Source organism: Squalius cephalus (genome assembly GCF_949319135.1).
Source record: "Squalius cephalus genome assembly, chromosome: 1".
In the NCBI taxonomy this organism is placed as follows: Eukaryota; Metazoa; Chordata; class Actinopteri; order Cypriniformes; family Leuciscidae; genus Squalius; species Squalius cephalus.
This window is the reverse complement of record NC_137122.1, coordinates 6,416,285-6,433,850: the sequence shown is the minus strand read 5'-3', so window position 1 is coordinate 6,433,850 and position 17,566 is coordinate 6,416,285. Positions and strand designations below refer to the sequence as shown.

Here is a 17,566-nt window from a genome sequence, read left to right as displayed (position 1 = left end):
AAAAGCCAAGGCAACAGTGGCAAGGAACCAAAACTGACAGAACTGGGACAACCTTGGGACAAGGCTCAGTCCTTCAGTTCTCCTCTGGCCATCGAGCGAACAGTGTATAATTATGATTATGATTCAGGCAGCGTTACAGGTCAGAAGTCAGATTGGATCAGAACATTCAGAATATTTATCCAGTTCCATCTGGTTGGAAGTCAGAGTCATCACACCGGTATGGAGATGAGTTTGTTGAGGATCAGTCGTGTGGATGAGGCCTTCACAGGGCTGATGAGGCTGGCCCTTCAGGGATGCGTCATGGATGGGTCCAGGCGCAGGTCCACCTTCTGGTCTGGATAAGGCCCGGATCCGGCTAACTTCAGTAAACTTTAGAATGAACAGAAAGACATACATTAGCCTAGCATAGATGCCATTCTTCTTATTAACCCTCTGAGGTTGGCAAACGCGCCGGCGCGTTTTGCCGGATTTTCTCCACATTGTAGCACTATAAACTTAAATTACTCCGTCATTTATGGTCATACAGAAAAAATAAATATAAAAAAAGAATCTGTGATATTTCTCCTTTTGTATGTGTCCACTTACAATCAAATCAAAACATTGTGCTTTTGTAAAATAAAGAATATAAACAGGGTGTGCGTTCTGCCTCTCCGTCGCGGTGAACTTTTTTTTCTTGAGCACGTCTATAAACTGAAACAAAACTCAGCAAATACTTGTCACACATTTATGAGCCATATACCTTTATAAACATTTAAGTGTGTACTTTTAAATGACCGGATTCAAACTGAAAACAAATATTCTCTGCTTAAGTAATTTGTATAAAACCAACAAGATGTCCAGCTTCTCAAACGCTTGCTCATAACAGTTCATTTGAACACGCCCACTCGCGCAAAAGAGATTCACATGCAAATCTCCACATGGAACGCTAACTCGCTCATTACCTCAACAACAAAACACTTCACTTCACTTTTCGTCGAGTTTGAAAGACGTGCCTGAGTTTAAATTGGATTTAGGCTACCTCAGAAGAAGAAGAACGCGATTTGAAGACAAGAAAGATGTAAGGTAAGAAATTCTTACATATTAGTTTGTTATTATTGCATAAATGCTAGATATATGGGGAATATTAAAATATTTAGACCCGTGTTTACTGTTACTGTGTTTGTGGATATCTGCTCAAACGTAGATATGTATATGGTAACCATAATGTTTTATATTTGAGCGCGATCGCGTTTGAATGTATCATATTTTGGATCGCGATTGAATGTATCATATTTTGCAGCGTGATCACGTTTGAATGTATCATATTTTGGATCGCGATCACGTTTGAATGCAGGCCCGGAGTGGGTAATCGGGAGAATCGGGAGAATTCCCGGTGGGCCGCTTCACTTTTGGGCCGGTCGAGGAAATTTTTTTTTTTTTCACATTTCAATGTCACGTTAGTTACATAGGCTACACACGTTTCGCATTCTGACACCGCAGCGCGCAGCTTCTGCATGGGTTGTACCATGTGAGGGAGTTCTCCCCTCCCCTCCTATAGAGTTGGTTGGGTCCATAGTCCGTCTTTTCCAAAACGTTTTCTCAGGTAGGCTTACCGCGCCGGCGCCTACCGATAGCTGGGCCGGCCCTACCGTAACGCGTCAGGGAGGATGGATGGGAGGAAGAGGCCAGGAGGTATGGAAGCTTTTTTTAAGCCACAGAATAAAACATTTTAAAAGATAATTGCGACTTTTTATCTCACAATTGCGAGTTTACATTAGGGGTGTAAATCGGACAGTTCATCACGATGCGATACGATATCGATTCTCTCAGCCAGCGATACGATATTTTCCGATACTTCAAAAAATTCTACGATACGATTCGATTCGATTCGATTCAGGGCTATATCGATCGATTAATCGATATTTAGATATTATGTTCACACAACCAGTTACGTTTTTATTAACTCACAAATTCAACCAAAATATATAACATGAACGTTTAATTAAACTCTTTGAAAATTGCACACCCTCTCCCAATTGGGACATTTATAACAGAAGTGGTCATTTGCAAGTAATCCGTTCTTGTTCATTTTCATAAATCATGTTTTTTATTATTATTGTGCATCCAAGTAATATCAATCAAACTGCAGCTGGGTTGTTTTGATTAATAATAATAATAACTTAAAAAATACAGGTAAATTACAAAATTAAAGTTAATTGAAAGTATGCTTTAATATGTTAAAAGTTATTATTTTTTATTTTTTTTAGCAGACCAGATACATTCACATTTCATCTTTCTGAGTCAAACAAAACCAAGTAATTGCTATGATAAATAATACAACACTCGGTTAATCTTCATAACGTTAATCTCCTCAGCTGACATATAGACGCCTAACAAACTTTGTTGTTGTGATAACGTACAGGCAATACAGGGAGCTTTTCCCTCACCACTAAACGAGCTGCTTTAGTAAGGTTCCGTGAAAATGTTTCAGGTTTTTATTTTCCTTTTACGCCCTGAAGAAGATATCACGAGTTCATTGAAATTATCCATCCTCGATCACTTTTAGTCAGCTTTGACCCAGCGCGTCTTTTCAAAGTGACTGACCTGAATATACTGCGCGCTGAGTCGCTAAAACGGACTTATCGTGTTGTGTTCACCAACAAGGGTGCGGGTGCTTGTCTGTTTCTGCTGTAAAACATATGAACTCGCGATGCCTTGACAGCGGACAATACTGACTTTTGTGAAAATAAACTTGTTTAGGGTTTAGTCAGTCTTGTCAGGCGTCTTTTTCAGATGAGGAAATTAACGTTACACACCGGCAGGCGGTTGGTGAGTAAACGAAAATGTGCGCTTTGGCGGAAGGATGTTACGTGAGAATGTGGAGAGTGTAAAAATAAAGGTGTATATCGATATTTTAAGTGTGGAATCGATGCATCGTATCGTTAGACGTTATATCGATGCATCGATCCATATCGATGTATCGTTACACCCCTAGTTTACATCATGCAATTCTGACTTTATTTCTCAGAATTGCGAGATATAAAGTCAGAATTGTGTGATATAAGGTCAGAATTGTGTGAAATAAAGTCGCAATTGCTTATAAAGTCAGAACTGCAAGATATATAGTCAGAATTGTGTGATATAAAGTCGCAATTGTGTGTTATAAATTCAGAATTATGTGAAATAGAGTCGCAATTGCATATAAAGTCAGAACTGCAAGATATATAGTCAGAATTGTGTGAAATAAAGTCGCAATTGCATGTTATAAAGTCAGAAAGTGCTAATTTGGAATTCCACCATGGAAAAAGTGGGCCGGTCTTGGGCCTGAAACTCCCGGGCTGAAAAGTGGCCCCACTCCGGCCCTGTTTGAATGTATCATATTTTGCAGCACGATCGCGTTTGAATGTATCATATTTTGGATGAAAGCAAAACACACCAAACGGCTTCATGTTTTTATTATTATCTCATTTCATATCATCATAACGGATGGAAACATTTGAAGTAACATGATAATCAATATATTTTTCTCTAGTTTAGTTGTTACTGAAATCTTTTAGAAGATTTATAGGCTGCTATAGGTTATTTATTGTTATTATTTTATCCGGCACTGTGCATATACCTTATGCCTACAAGGCACAACAAACCTGGTGTTCATTATATTATATATTGTTGGAAACATTTGTGTGTGTGTGTGTGTGTATTCTGTGAATTTTAAAAAGCAATTTTAACCAGAAAAATCTAATATTTATTTCCAAAATCGTGCAGGCCTTTCTCTTGATATCAGTATGTTCACTTTTATTTTCAGGGCCCAGATGCCACTGAGGACTTCAACATTCACATGAGTCTCTGTACGTGAACATGGTAAAGTGAAAATCTTGGAAATTAAAGGTATGTACAATGTTTTTAGGAATGGCACAAAGGTCTCTGTCTTTGAAGTGCTTTTTTTGGCATTTGTTGTGTATCTTTGGATTATGTTGTGTTGTAAATAAATCCAAACAATTTAAAAGCCATTCTTTTTTAAATCTCCTCATTTACAGTATTGTGAAAGGTTGCTCAGAATGACAGGGCCTGATAGCTCCTAATAGGGCCGTTAGGGGAGGTTCTTTGTCTTTCTCAGGTGAGAAAAGCTTACATATTAATGAGGTCCCGCATAAAGCTTTTTCACACAAAACACGTCGTAAAATTTTTAAATCAATATATTGTCTTATCTGAATGAGCAGTCAGGGTGATTTTCGCATAGTTTTGCAGCAAATATTCTAGGCTACGTCATACAATTTTCAAAAGTCTTGTGAAGAAATAATCAGTATGGGTTTCATGGCCTTATTTCAGTGACAATTTTTTTTTTTTTGCATTTTCACAAAGCACGCATAAATGTCATTATCTCAAAACTACAAACTTTTACATACATGCTGCTGATATATTATTGTAGCAGAGTTTGTGCTGAATACAGTGTAATTAGACTTAAGCCATGAAAATGTCACAAGTAACAGAAATAATCAGAAATGTCAGAGCATGTCAGAACACCTCCAGGGCCCAGAAAACAGCTCAGAACTCAGAGGGTTAAATAATGAGTACATCAGGTGTTATAGGAAAGTGTCCCCGGTTCTGGCTGACCTATGCAGCCTAATAATCATTTAATTGATTTGAATAATAGAAATGTATAATGTTCTATATGAATGCCAGGTAAAAGAGATGAGTTTTAGTCTAGATTTAAACTGACAGAGTGTGTCAGCTTCCCAGACAATCACTTAGAGTGTTGCAATAAAACTGACATGCAAGTTAAGCTTTTTTTTTTGTGGAAGTATTAATTTATTATTGAATATGCAATTAAAATTATTGCAAACATTACCAAATGACCAAATATGAAAAACAAACAAAAGGTGTATTCAGTATTTGCAAACTGAATTATAGTAATAGAAATAAAAGAGTAATTTGGACAAATATTATCAACATTATATGGAGCTATTATTGTCTTTTTATACATGCAAGAAAATAAATGATCTGAGAGAAAAAAAAAAGTTTGAGAGAAAAAGTTATCACACTGATAGCAAAAAATAATAATATTTGAGACTAAAAAAAGTTTTGAGAAAAAGTATTTTCTCATAGAACATAAAAAAATATACATTTGAATTTTTTAAAATTATTTCTGAGAAAAAAAATCTCTCTCAAAATGCTTTGAAAAAAACTCTCAAATATATATATTTTTGCTATCAGTGTGAAAACATTATCCCTAAAAAAAAAAAGTGGGATACTTTTTTCTCTCAAAACGCTTTTCTTTGTTCTCGATGCAATTTCTTGCTCTCGTGTCAGATTTTGCTTTCATGTCATGGGTAGGGCCACGTTCCTATTGGTCCACTGCATGGATCTTCATGTGTCGCTTCAGGTCACTTTTAAAGGAGAAACTCTTTCCACACTGATCACACGTGTGCGGCTTCTCTCCAGCGTGGATCCTCTCATGTCTTTTCAGATGTCCTGGCTGACTGAATCTCTTGTCACAGTGTGAACACTTGTAAGGTTTTTCTCCATTGTGTGTATTTTCATGTGTTTTCAGTGATGATGATCGATTGAATCTCTTGTCACAGTGTGAACACTTGTAAGGTTTTTCTCCAGTATGGATCCTCTCATGTGTTTTCAGAGATAATGAGTCACTGAATCTCTTGTCACAGTGTGAACACTTGTAAGGTTTTTCTCCAGTGTGAATTCTCTGGTGCTGTTTTAAACCGTCCGCTTTAGTGAAAGTCTTCTCACACTCAAAGCACATGTACTCTCTCACACCAGAGTGTATTTTCTCATGTTTACGTAAAGATTTCAGCAGTGAAAAACACAGAACATGAATGCGGCTTCTCCTTCGTATGAACTGTCAGGTGTGTCTTCAGGACTGATGCCCTAAGAAATGTTTTGCCGCATTGATCACATGTGAACAGCTTCTCTCCGGTGTGGATCCTCATGTGTTTCTTAAGATAACTTTTGCATGAGAATCTCTTTTCACACTGATCACACATGAATGGCTTCTCTCCCGTGTGGATCCTCATGTGAACATCAAGTGATTTTTTGTTAGTGAAACACTTCCCACATTGATCACACGTGTGCGGCTTCTCTCCAGTGTGGATCATCTCATGTCTTTTCAGATTTGATGATCGACTGAATCTCTTGTCACAGTGTGAACACTTGTAAGGTTTTTCTCCAGTGTGAATTCTCTGGTGTCGTTTTAAACTGTCCGCTGTAATAAAAGTCTTCTCACACTCAAAGCACATGTACTCTCTCACACCAGTGTGAGTTTTCTGATGTGTGTGTAAATATTGCACCTGTGAAAAACTCTTTCCACACACAGAACATGAATGCGGCTTCTCCTTCGTATGAACTGTCAGGTGTTTCTTCAGGTGTGATGCCCTAAGAAATGTGTTGCCGCACTGATCACATGAGAACGGCTTCACTCCGGTGTGAATTCTCATGTGTTCTTTAAGATGTTGTTTGTATGTGAAACTCTTCCCACATTGATCACATGTGAACGGCTTCTCTCTAGTGTGAATTCTCATGTGAATCTCAAGACTTCGTTGGGTTGTGAGACTCTTCCCACACTGAGTGCAGGTGAAAGATTTCTTGGCTATTTTCTTTAAAAAAAAAATTTTAGTCTTTGAGCGACTCAATGGTTTTCCTTCAGGATTGACATGATGTTCCTCCTTCACTTCACTCAGTTCGTCTCTCTCCTCCTTCACTTCTCTCAGTTCTTCTCTCTCCTCCTTCACTTCACTCAGTTCTTCTCTCTCCTCCTTCACTTCACTCAGTTCTTCACTCTCCTCCTTCACTTCACTCAGGTCTGAAATCAAAAGAGAAAATCATTAATTTGATTTTCAGTACATCAAAATAACTCAAAGAGAGAAATATAAAGTGAAAGGACATGCAAGTGAGCCCTGATGTAATAGTAGAAAGCGAACAACTGTTATAAAATACTGTTTTTGAAACTTTCCAAAAATGAGGTAAATTTATCTTCCAATTATTATTTTTAAAACATTATAGGCACGAATCCCATATTTCTTTAGCAAGAACTATCACATATATTTGGTAAATGACAAAATTATCCAACATGATATTAACATTAAAATATACAATACTGCCATATTTTGACACCAACTTTGAGATTGATATTTATTTGACTAAAACCGTTAATTATTAATGGCCGTTCACACTAGACTTTTCCTTGCACTGACTTCCATTCTTGCGCATGTGAAAGTGGGACACCAGAAACACAAGCTCAAGTGAATTACCCTGTGAGAAATAACACAAACGTTTATTAGCATTACCCATGTCCTACATGTTTCACTCAACCCTGTTTCTTTTGACATGATTTCCCTCCTTTTAAAAACAGAGCATTTCTTAAAACTGTGACACACAGGAAGTGACATCATCTGGGCTCTTTCTACTGCATGATGGGAAGACAAGAAAATAATCTCAATCCTTGTCTCAGTTTTTACACAAACTGTAGCATTGACTGCATTCATCAACCCTGTTACCAAAGTTACTCCAAGAAGAATCTCTATAACTATGAACAACATATGATATTTGACAAATACAACTTTATTAGTAACTTGGTGTTTACCGATTATGTAAAATAAAAGTTAAAATAGTATTTAGCTTGATCTGATGTTGACAATCAATATAAAATTCTCAAACCTTCCTCTACTGACCATTTGCTGAAAAAACAAAAAACAAACCCAGCAGGGCTCCAGATTGTGACCAATTGGTCGCATTTTTGCGACCATTTTTCCTGCCGGTGCGACAAAATATTTATTTAGGTCGCGCTGGTGCAACCATAGCGTTGCTGAGCAGCGAATGCAAAAAAAAGTGAAAGCGGCATTGTGGAATGAAGTGGAATGAAAATGCGCTACTCATTTATGCTTCCGTTTATTAGACCGTTTATTATTTCGGACCAATCATAGACAGCGCAGCGCCCCAAACTTGCCAGTCGCGGGCCAATCTCGATCACACAACACTGTTACTAGGAGATCCAGATTCTGGAGATCCAGTGAAGAAATCCATTAAATTCGCTTCAGAATTAATATCATCATCACTGCGAGTTCCAGTGAGAAACATTCCAATTCAACTAACCCTAACCTATAGATATCAGATCAAACAGCACTGACGTGGAAACAAGAGAAACACTTATAGAAGGCTTTCAGTCCACAAATCAGCAGCATTCACCATGGATTTTGACTAATGTAGTAACTCTAACCATAACTACTTGGTTACTAACGTAACCCCAGTTCCTTGAGATGAGGGAACGAGTATTGCGTAAGGCTAGCTTATGCTATGGGACAACCTCTTTTTCTCCAGAATATTGAAGACTTTTTAAAATGCAGTGCAGCTGCAGAGTGAGCACAACAGAGTGCGAGAGCGGTCATTGGCTGTGCTGCAGCAACTTCACAAACCTATGGCGAGGCTATGACGCCAGAACCAATCAGGACGCCTGGCGTGTCAGAGCCTTCCAGATGGCTGTGGTCAGAGGCTATATATTGCCGTGCCTTGCCTAGGTGCTCCAGGTTTTAAACGAATGAAGCGATCTCCTGATCCTAGCACAGCAGCACGGCGGGTTACGCAATACTCGTTCCCTCACCTCAAGGAACTAAGGTTACATTAGTAACCAGGTAGTTCCCTTTCGAGAGGTCTCTCATATTGCATAAGGCTAGCTTACGCTATGGGAGCCCCCTTCAAAACACTGTGCGTGCTAACTTCGCCCTACCGTAACCCAAGGCATATGAATGAACCACAAGGGAAGCATGATCCTAATATAAGCCAGTTCTAGACGGGCTTCATATACTGGATAACTAGGAACCGTAGTTCATGGTCATAAGGGATACATAGTAACCAGCCGAAGGCCAGAGCCGGGTATAGATGAGCCCTAAGACTTTTTTTGGGGGGGGGGGGGGGGGGGGTTCTTAACACTTACACTGAGAGAACCTTGGCCTGGTACCTCCAAGTTATAAAACTTCACAAATGTGGACGGCGAGGCCCAGCCAGCCGCCGAACAAATGTCCTCAATGGGTATTCCACTGGACCAGGCCCACAAAGATGCCATGCTTCTCATGGAGTGAGCTCTGACGCCCAGGGGGCAAAGAAGGCCTTTGGACTTACAAGCTAGCGCGATAGCATCCACTATCCAGCGCGACAGTCTCTGCTTTGTGACGGCTAAACCTTTAGTGCAGCCGCCAAAGTATACAAGGAACTGCTCAGAAAAGCAGTTTTGAGCGAGAGCAAATTCAGGTCCACAGACCGAAGCGGCTCTAAGGACCCTTCATGGCCTCCAGGACTTTGGAGAGGTCCCAGATAGGCACAGACGGGGGGCACGGAGGGTTTAACCTCCTAGTGCCCTTGAGAAAACGGACAATGAGGTCGTTCCTTCCCAGTGGTTTGTCGGCTACCGGAGCGTGAAACGCTTTTACGGGTGCTACATATACTTTGAGTGTGGACAGGGTTTTGACTGAGTGATCCAGGAGCTCTTGTAAAAATGCGAGCAGACTAGGTACTTAAAATGAACGAGGGTCTACGTTTAGTGTAGCACACCAGTTAGAAAACACTGCCTATTTCTGAGTGTACAGGTGCCTTTGTTGAGGGCACTCTAGCTTCCGAAATGGTTTGCAGCAACCTACCCGGGAGATATCCGGGTACCCGTTGAGGGGCCATGCGTGGAGGGCCCATAAGTCAGGGCGTGGGTGTGAAATTTTCCCGTCTGCCTGTGTGAGGTCTTTCCTCTGTGGAATTGGCCATGGGGCTGTTTTTAGCAGCTTTATCAGCTCTGGGTACCATAACTGGGTTCTCCAGAGGGGGGGGGGGGGGCTATTAACAGCACTGCACATCTGCACTCCCTGATCCTTTCGATGACCTGTGGTAACATCGTGACAGGAGGGAACGCGTACAGAAGACGGCTCGGCCACACGTGGGTGGGCGCGTCCCTGTTATTTGTAAAAAATATTTGGCAGTGAGCGTTATCTTCTGAGGCGAAGAGGTCGACCTCCGCCCTGCCGAAGACATCCCCACAGCAGCTGAACCGTTTGTGTGTGAACTTGGACCCGTGGTTTTAGCCAGCACTGAACAGGACGCATTCGCAGCAGTCCTAGTTGGAGTAGGGGTGAGGCCGAAGCCATGAGACCCAGCATCTTCTGGAATCTCTTGAGGGGAACGCGGGCGCCCGCCCTGAAAGATGTCGCCAGGCACCGAATAGAAAGCGTGCGCGCTTCGGTAAGGCGCGCTCTCATGCGTACCGAGTCTATTTCTATACCCGGGAAGGAGATGTTCCGGCTGGGAGATAGTGTGCTTTTGGAGAAATTGATCCTGAGGCCCAGGCATTCTAAGTGGTTGAGGAGCCAGGCTCTGTGAGTTATTAATTGCTCCTCCGATTGGGCTACGATGAGCCAATCGTCAAGGTAGTTTAACACTCGCATTTCCCCACTGTCTCAAGGGCAAGAGCACCACATCCATACACTTCATGAAAGTACAGGGTGCTAGAGACAGGCTGAATGCTACTGTGTACTAATAAGCCTGCTCTTCGAATGCAAACCTCAGGAATGGTCTGTGATGGGGCGCTATCTGGATGTGAAAATAGGCGTCTTTCAGATCTACTGAAAAAAAAACAATCTCCCGGGCCAATATGCACGAGAATTTGTTTGGTTGTCAACATCCTGAACGGACGCGTCATAAGCGCTTTGTTCAAGTGTCTGAGATCTAGAATGGGTCAGAGACCGCCATCCTTTTTGGGGACGAGGAAATAGCGTCTGTAAAAGCCTGACTCGCTCTGTGACATAGGAACGGTTTCGACATCTCCCTTTTCGAACAGTTTTGACACTTCGGTACGCCCACGCCCATTTCGATCGTTCTCTCGACCTTGGCTCGAAAGTGTGGAGGTCTGCGAGCAAACTGGAGCGAGTAACCACGTTTTATTATGTTCAACACCCATTTTGATATTTCGGGGATAGCCTCCCAGGCTTCGGCCCTCATAGTTAGGGGTTGGATGAAGACAGGACCTGGGTCGCTGTGAGATAAGTGCCCAGCCGTTCGGCTGTCTAATGTTTTCCCTCTTGTGTGAGCAACGCTCATGCACAGCTCTATAGCATCTATAGTGTGAGCTTGGGTGGAAACTAGCCCCACAGGAACAGTTTTCACATGTAGCGGTGCATTTATAGCAGTGGGCACACAGTCTATATTTATTACCTTCTTTTCCCAGATAGGGGAAAAAGATGACACCGTGTTGGAAGTGTTTTTGTGTAGGGGCGCGCACATCATAATGGACACCTGAACTACACTGGCAGCGTGAGCTGGCTAGAGACTGTATGCACAGTGTTAATGTGTGGAGGTGCAGAGCTTGTGGTGGGCACACCTTCTACATTTGTTAAAATCGCAGCATGTGATGGCGAATTGGTTACTGTGGGGACAGTGCTTGTGTGTAGGCGTGCAAACTTTATAGCGGGCACATGACCTACATGACACATGGAGAAAACAGCTCTTTTCTTGCTTTATTTGTGTCGCTGTGAAAACGGCGTTTGTTTTGCAGGCGAGCGTGCTTCACGGCATAGGGAACTGGGGAATGTCTGAAGGATTTTCGAGAGATCGGTCCAGCCTCAGCGGGACTCGAATTCTCTCTTTTTCTCCCTGTGGCTAGGACGGCTTACGAGGCTCAGGGTCCAACGCAATCCTGGGTCGGGGTCCCCGCCTCTCAGGGAACGGAGTGCGCCTAGCAGAACGGGAGCGGCGACGGACTTCAGCCGCTGGGCGGGGGCTGGGTGACCGGCGGCGCCGACTTGGGCTGCTGTTTTGGAAGGAAGTGCATCGCCTGTGATGCTTTCTGCGCCTCTGTGTAGCACACGGAGAAGCTCTTAATGGCCAGGCCAAAGAGACCGAAACTGGAGATGGGGGAGTCCAGGAAAGCCGCCCTATCTACCTCCTTCATATCCGTCAAGTTCAACCACAGGTGCTGCTTGAGCACTGTTAGGTTGGCTATGCTCCTCCCGATGGCCTGGGCTGTAGACTTCGTAGCCCGCAGGTCCTTGAAAGCCTCTGATTCTGATCCCGCCCAGTCGTCGCAGTCCGAAGCCGCGAGGGAAAGGCCGTCATCCTTTTCCTCTTCTTCCTCATCCGAAGTCCCGAACGACACGAGGTCAGCCGCTCACAGAGAGGGTCGCTGGTCTGCCTGTGTAAACAGGACTGGCGAGGGAGACCGCTAGAGAGAGACCGAAGTACCCGTGGACTTCTATTCCGGAGGTTAGCGAAGTGGAGAAGTCGATGAAGGAGTAAAAATCTGGAGCACCTAGACGAGGCATGGCAATATATAGCCTCTGACCACGCCCACACTGGCGGGCTCTAACGCACCAGGCATCCTGATTGGTTCTCGCGTCAAAGCCGCCTCACCATAGGTTCGTGCAGTTGCCGCAGCACAGCCAATGATCACCCCTACGCTCAGTTGTGCTCACTGTGCAGCTGCACTGCGTTTTAAAAAGTTTGCTTCAATATTCTCGAGAAAAGGAGGTTTTCCCATAGCGTAAGCTAGCCTTACACAATACGAGAGACCTCATCTCAGGGAACTATGAATTGTGACAGAAATAGTCAAAGGCTTACAGGTACTACACATCTTTTTCCAGCACTTCAAAACTATAATATCATGTGTTATTTTACATAACACATTTTGTTCATCCTTCAAAGATTCCCCTAAAACTAAACATTTTAAGATGTAGAAAAATCTTATTTAAACACTAAATTACCACTGTAAACAGTAGGATGATTATTGGCTATTTTCACTCCCTAACGAATAACAAGGTAAATGGTAAATGGACTGCATTTATATAGCGCTTTCACAGACCTATGGCCACCAAAGCGCTCTACATAGAGACACATTCACCCATTCACTCACTCATTCATACACCGACGGCGGTGTCAGCCATTCAAGGCGCCATCCAGCTCGTCGGGAGCAGCTGGGGTTAGGTGTCTTGCACATGGACACCTCGACACTTGGTCAGGTGGAACCGGGGATTGAACCACCAACCTTTCAGTTTGTAGACAATCTACATGAACCACTGAGCCACTGCCGCCCCCACATGAGGTCACATGAGACACAACCATCTTGGGAACTATATTCTCAGAAGGTGAAGCACTGCTACTACTGTGGAGTGATTTACTCCAACTCTGAGCGAACTCTCTGCTCCTCACAACGGGGCTTCTCAAGTGCGGTGAGCAAATCACTCCACAGAAGTAGCAGTGCTTCGCCTTCTGAGAATATAGTTCCCGGTATGTATACGGCTAGAAGATGTCTGTGTCTCATGTGAGCATATGTGAGCATAAACAGTGAATGAGCCGACTCAGTTCAACGGATTTCTTTATTTATCAGGCTATTATTTGACATTAGCCAGTTCGCGTAGAGTTCTTTGAAACGTTGTTCTTCAGTAAAGTTACTTAAAGAGGCTATATGCAGCTTTTGAAATTTAAACTCGCGACTGACACCTGTGGCCAAAAAACGGAACTGCTCTTCCTTAATGCTCGCTCTCGCAGCGCACTCGTACGTGCACACTTCACAAGTCATCCTCTGCAAAGAAGTCAACATTATGTTTACAGAGGTAAGAACAGTCAAATACATATATTGTTTGAGAAACTAAGTTTGTTTGCAATATATATGACACAACATGAACGCGCTTGACGTCACATCCGCTGACAGCGCGCGAAAAATCCGACCCGACAGAAAATAGGAAAAATAGGATACAGGCTTATAGGTGCACCCGCTGTGAGCTGACAAGGTGTCAGTATGCTCATCAGGAGATGTTTGAGTCATATATGGTCAAATAAAAAGGCCTATAATAAAATTTTACCTCTTAGTAGCGCGTGTGTGTAGCAAAGTCAGCGCATGTCAGAGAGAGCTTAAAGCAATGGTTCTCAATCCTGGTCCTGGGGACCCACAACTCTGCACATTTTATATGTCTCCTTTATCTGACACTCCCAGTTCAGTTCATAGAGCTCTTTCCTAACGAGATGATTATCTGAATCAGGTGTGTTAAATGAGGGAGACATACAAACTGTGTAGAGCTGTGGGTCCCCAAGACCAGGATTGAGAACCACTGGCTTAAAGTGATATTGATGTTGGTCTCGGGTCGGGTTCGGGCTTAAACACCACGGGCCAGGTCTCAGTTAGGGCTGGATTTTTTGCCCCGTACAGGGCTCTAAGCAGTATGCTAGCTGGAGCCGTTAACCTCCAGTCTTTGTGCTAAGCTAGGCTAGCGGAGGGTGCGTCAAACAGAGTTACGGCACGCACAGAGATGAGAAGGGTATGTATGGACTTATCTAACTCTGGGGGATACGAAAAATAAGCTAAAGTCTCAAAAAGTCGGCGTGTTCCTTTAAAATAAAAATTGCACATTGTAAAATCTGTACGTTGTCTATTTATTATTAAAGAATTTGTCAGTAAAAAAAAGTTAGTCTGGAGCCCTGCCCAGAACATTCTGTACCGTTTCATAGTTGAACTGTTTATCTAAATGTGATGAAGTGCTTGAATGTTTCTAACATGAATGTTCTTCAGCATCATGAATGAAGAATAAACACCAACCTCTTTGCTCTTCAGGATCTTCAATGTGTTTCATTCTGCAGGGTTCTGGATCACTCATGTTCTCACTGTCCTCTTTAATAAACTCAGTCTTTGCAGATTTGCAGATGCTCGTCTTCACTTGTAGCTGATGGGAATTTACAGCATTTATTGGGGAATTAATGTGTGCTTAAATAAACAGAAATAAATGTGCATAAAGTAGCCAACAAATCCCCTCACTCTGCTGACACCAATGAAATGAGCTTTAGCCCAAGTCAAGTCAAGTCAAGTCAAGTCAAGTCATCTTCATTTATATAGCGCTTTTAACAATGTAGATTGTTTCAAAGCAGCTTTACAGAGATAAGCGTATAATTTAAGGTAACAGAGATTGTTTCGGCTTTACAGCAGAGTTAAGTTATTTCCATCTAAAGTTAGTTTTGATTGATTTGCTTCCGTTGCAATGATCATTTGTTATTAAATTAGGGGCCGCTAAGACGACACCATTCCCTCTACACAGACTTTAAACGCGAACCTGTGAGAAACACTGATGGCGTTCACATGAGCATTTAGAATGAGTTCTATAGTTATGTGCGTTTGAATATATGCAGGTTTGGAATTCCCTACAAGCCAAGCCTAAACAAAGTACTTGTCTTTCCCTATAAATTTTGATAAAGAATTTTATTTTATTTTGTTGCTTTGGGGTAGGAACGCGAAACGGATTTTCCCGACAACGCCTTATCTGTAGAGTGGTAGTGGGATCCTCCATAGGGAGAGACTAGTTGGCACTTCAGCACTGCGTTGTCATCGGTCCAGGCGAAGGTCCTTCGTCAGATCTGGATACGGCCTGGATCCGGCAGGCTGCAGGAAAACCTCGGGATAAACACAGACACTAAAATTAGCGTAGATGCCATTCTTCTCATGATGTAACGAGTACATCAGGATTTTTGGGAAGTGTTCCCGGTTCCGGCTGACCTGATCTATGCAGTCTAACATTAAATTATAGAAGTCTATAATGTATTATGTGAAAGCTAGGTCAAAGAGATGTGTCTTTAATCTGGCTTTGAACTGACAGAGTGTGCTTCCCGGACAATGGTAGGAAGACTGTTCCAGAGTTTTGGTGCTAAATAGGAAAAGGATCTACCGCCAGCAGTCGATTTTGCTATTCTAGGTATTATCAACTGGCCGGAATTTTGAGATCGCAATAGACGTGACGGACTATAATGCGTTAAGAGCTCGCTCAAGTACTGCGGAGCTAAACCATTTAGTGCTTTGTAAGTGATCAGCAATATTTTAAAATTGATGCGATGTTTAATAGGGAGCCAATGCAGTTTTGACAGAACCGGGCTAATATGGTCATACTTCCTGGTTCTGGTAAGAACTCGAGCTGCTGCGTTTTGAACCAGCTGTAATTTGTTTATTAAGCGTGCAGGACAACCACCCAGTAGAGCATTACAATAATCTAGCCTTGAGGTCATGAACGCATGAACTAATTGTTCCGCATTTGTCAATGAGAGCATATGGCGTTGTTAGGGGGTTAACAGTTTAGGACCCATGGACCAGATGTTTGAAAGAAGACCCGGAGTCAGAATTATAAAAAAATTGAAGAAAAGTTTTACTGAAGATAGTTTGCAGTTTCATCAGCAGAAGTTCAGCTTCAAGACTCACACAGGAGTTCGTAGGCCGCCCCGCTTACAGTTAGAAAGATCACAGCGGTTATACCATTTCCAAGGTCTAAGCTACGTCATTGCTTACAGGTTGAATGATTCTCATTGGCTAAGAAATTGATAAACATAGTAATTTTCCACACATATACAGATAGACATAAGCATATCTCCATAGATTATGCCGCTGACACTCGGACCCTGAAGTTAGGCACGTCGTGACCTTCCAGGTCGCAGATTTGGGTGGCTGGGTGCCATCATGTCCCGAACAACAACTCAGTCAATCTCCAATAATGCCAGTGGTTCCTTAACCTGTAAGCAAGAAGACTAACACACACACCCAACACACATCTTTTCCAAGGTTGAATATGGCCAGGCTCTAACTATAAACAGGAGTCTCATCTCAAAACATCAAGATAACAAGTTCTTTCTCTCAGGACAGGACAATTTATTCTAAATGGAAAGTATAGGCTTTAAATGACAAATGGTCCCTTAAACTATAGACTTTAATGACCCCTATGTGTTTTAACATGTTGAAGACCTTTCTCAAACACAAAACCAGTCCCTAATTCATTTCTGGAAGCAATGGGCAAGCAATGTAAATAGTAAATATGCAAGCAATGTTACTACATTCAAATATCAAATACAGACATTAAAGAATACATGAAAAGAACATTTCAGTAGTCACACTGGTAACTTCTATAACAAAGTAAAATCTCCCGAGAAGTCATTCAACTCATATGATATTTAGAACGAAAAAATATTGATTAATACCTTGATTATAATCACTCATCACATACATTGAAGCAGCAGTGGATTCCAATCCACTCCCTTCAGCGTAATTTAGATATATTTTGAAGATGGAAAAATGCAGTTTTACAGATACTAGACACGTGACTTTCAAATGAAAGATTGGTATCAAAGAGCACACCCAGGTTCCTAACCGACGACGAAGACTTAACAGAGCAGCCATCAAGTGTTAGACAGTATTCAAGGTTATTACGTGAGGAAGTTTTTTGTCCAATAATTAGAATCTCTGTTTTTTCAGAATTTAGAAGTAGGAAATTACAAGTCATCCAATTTTTTATATCCGCTATGCATTCCGTTAATTTTGTGAATTGATAAGTTTCGTTAGGTTTTGAAGAAATATAGAGCTGAGTATCATCGGCATAACAGTGAAAGCTAATGCCATGTTTCCTAATGATATCTCCTAAGGGTAGCATGTACAGAGTGAACAGCAGCGGTCCTAGTACTGAGCCTTGTGGTACGCCATACTGAACTTGTGATCGATGAGACATCTCATCATTTACTGCTACAAACTGATAACGGTCAGATAAGTATGATTTAAACCATGCTAGTGCAATTCCCGTAATGC

At 42.1% G+C, this 17,566-nt stretch overlaps 1 protein-coding gene across 1 annotated transcript in view; it reads right to left on the bottom strand.

The window, feature by feature from the left end:
• Positions 1 to 17,566, bottom strand: part of LOC307156619 (uncharacterized protein) — a 201,369-nt gene that overhangs the window by 90,750 nt on the left and 93,053 nt on the right. The window lies entirely within an intron of this gene.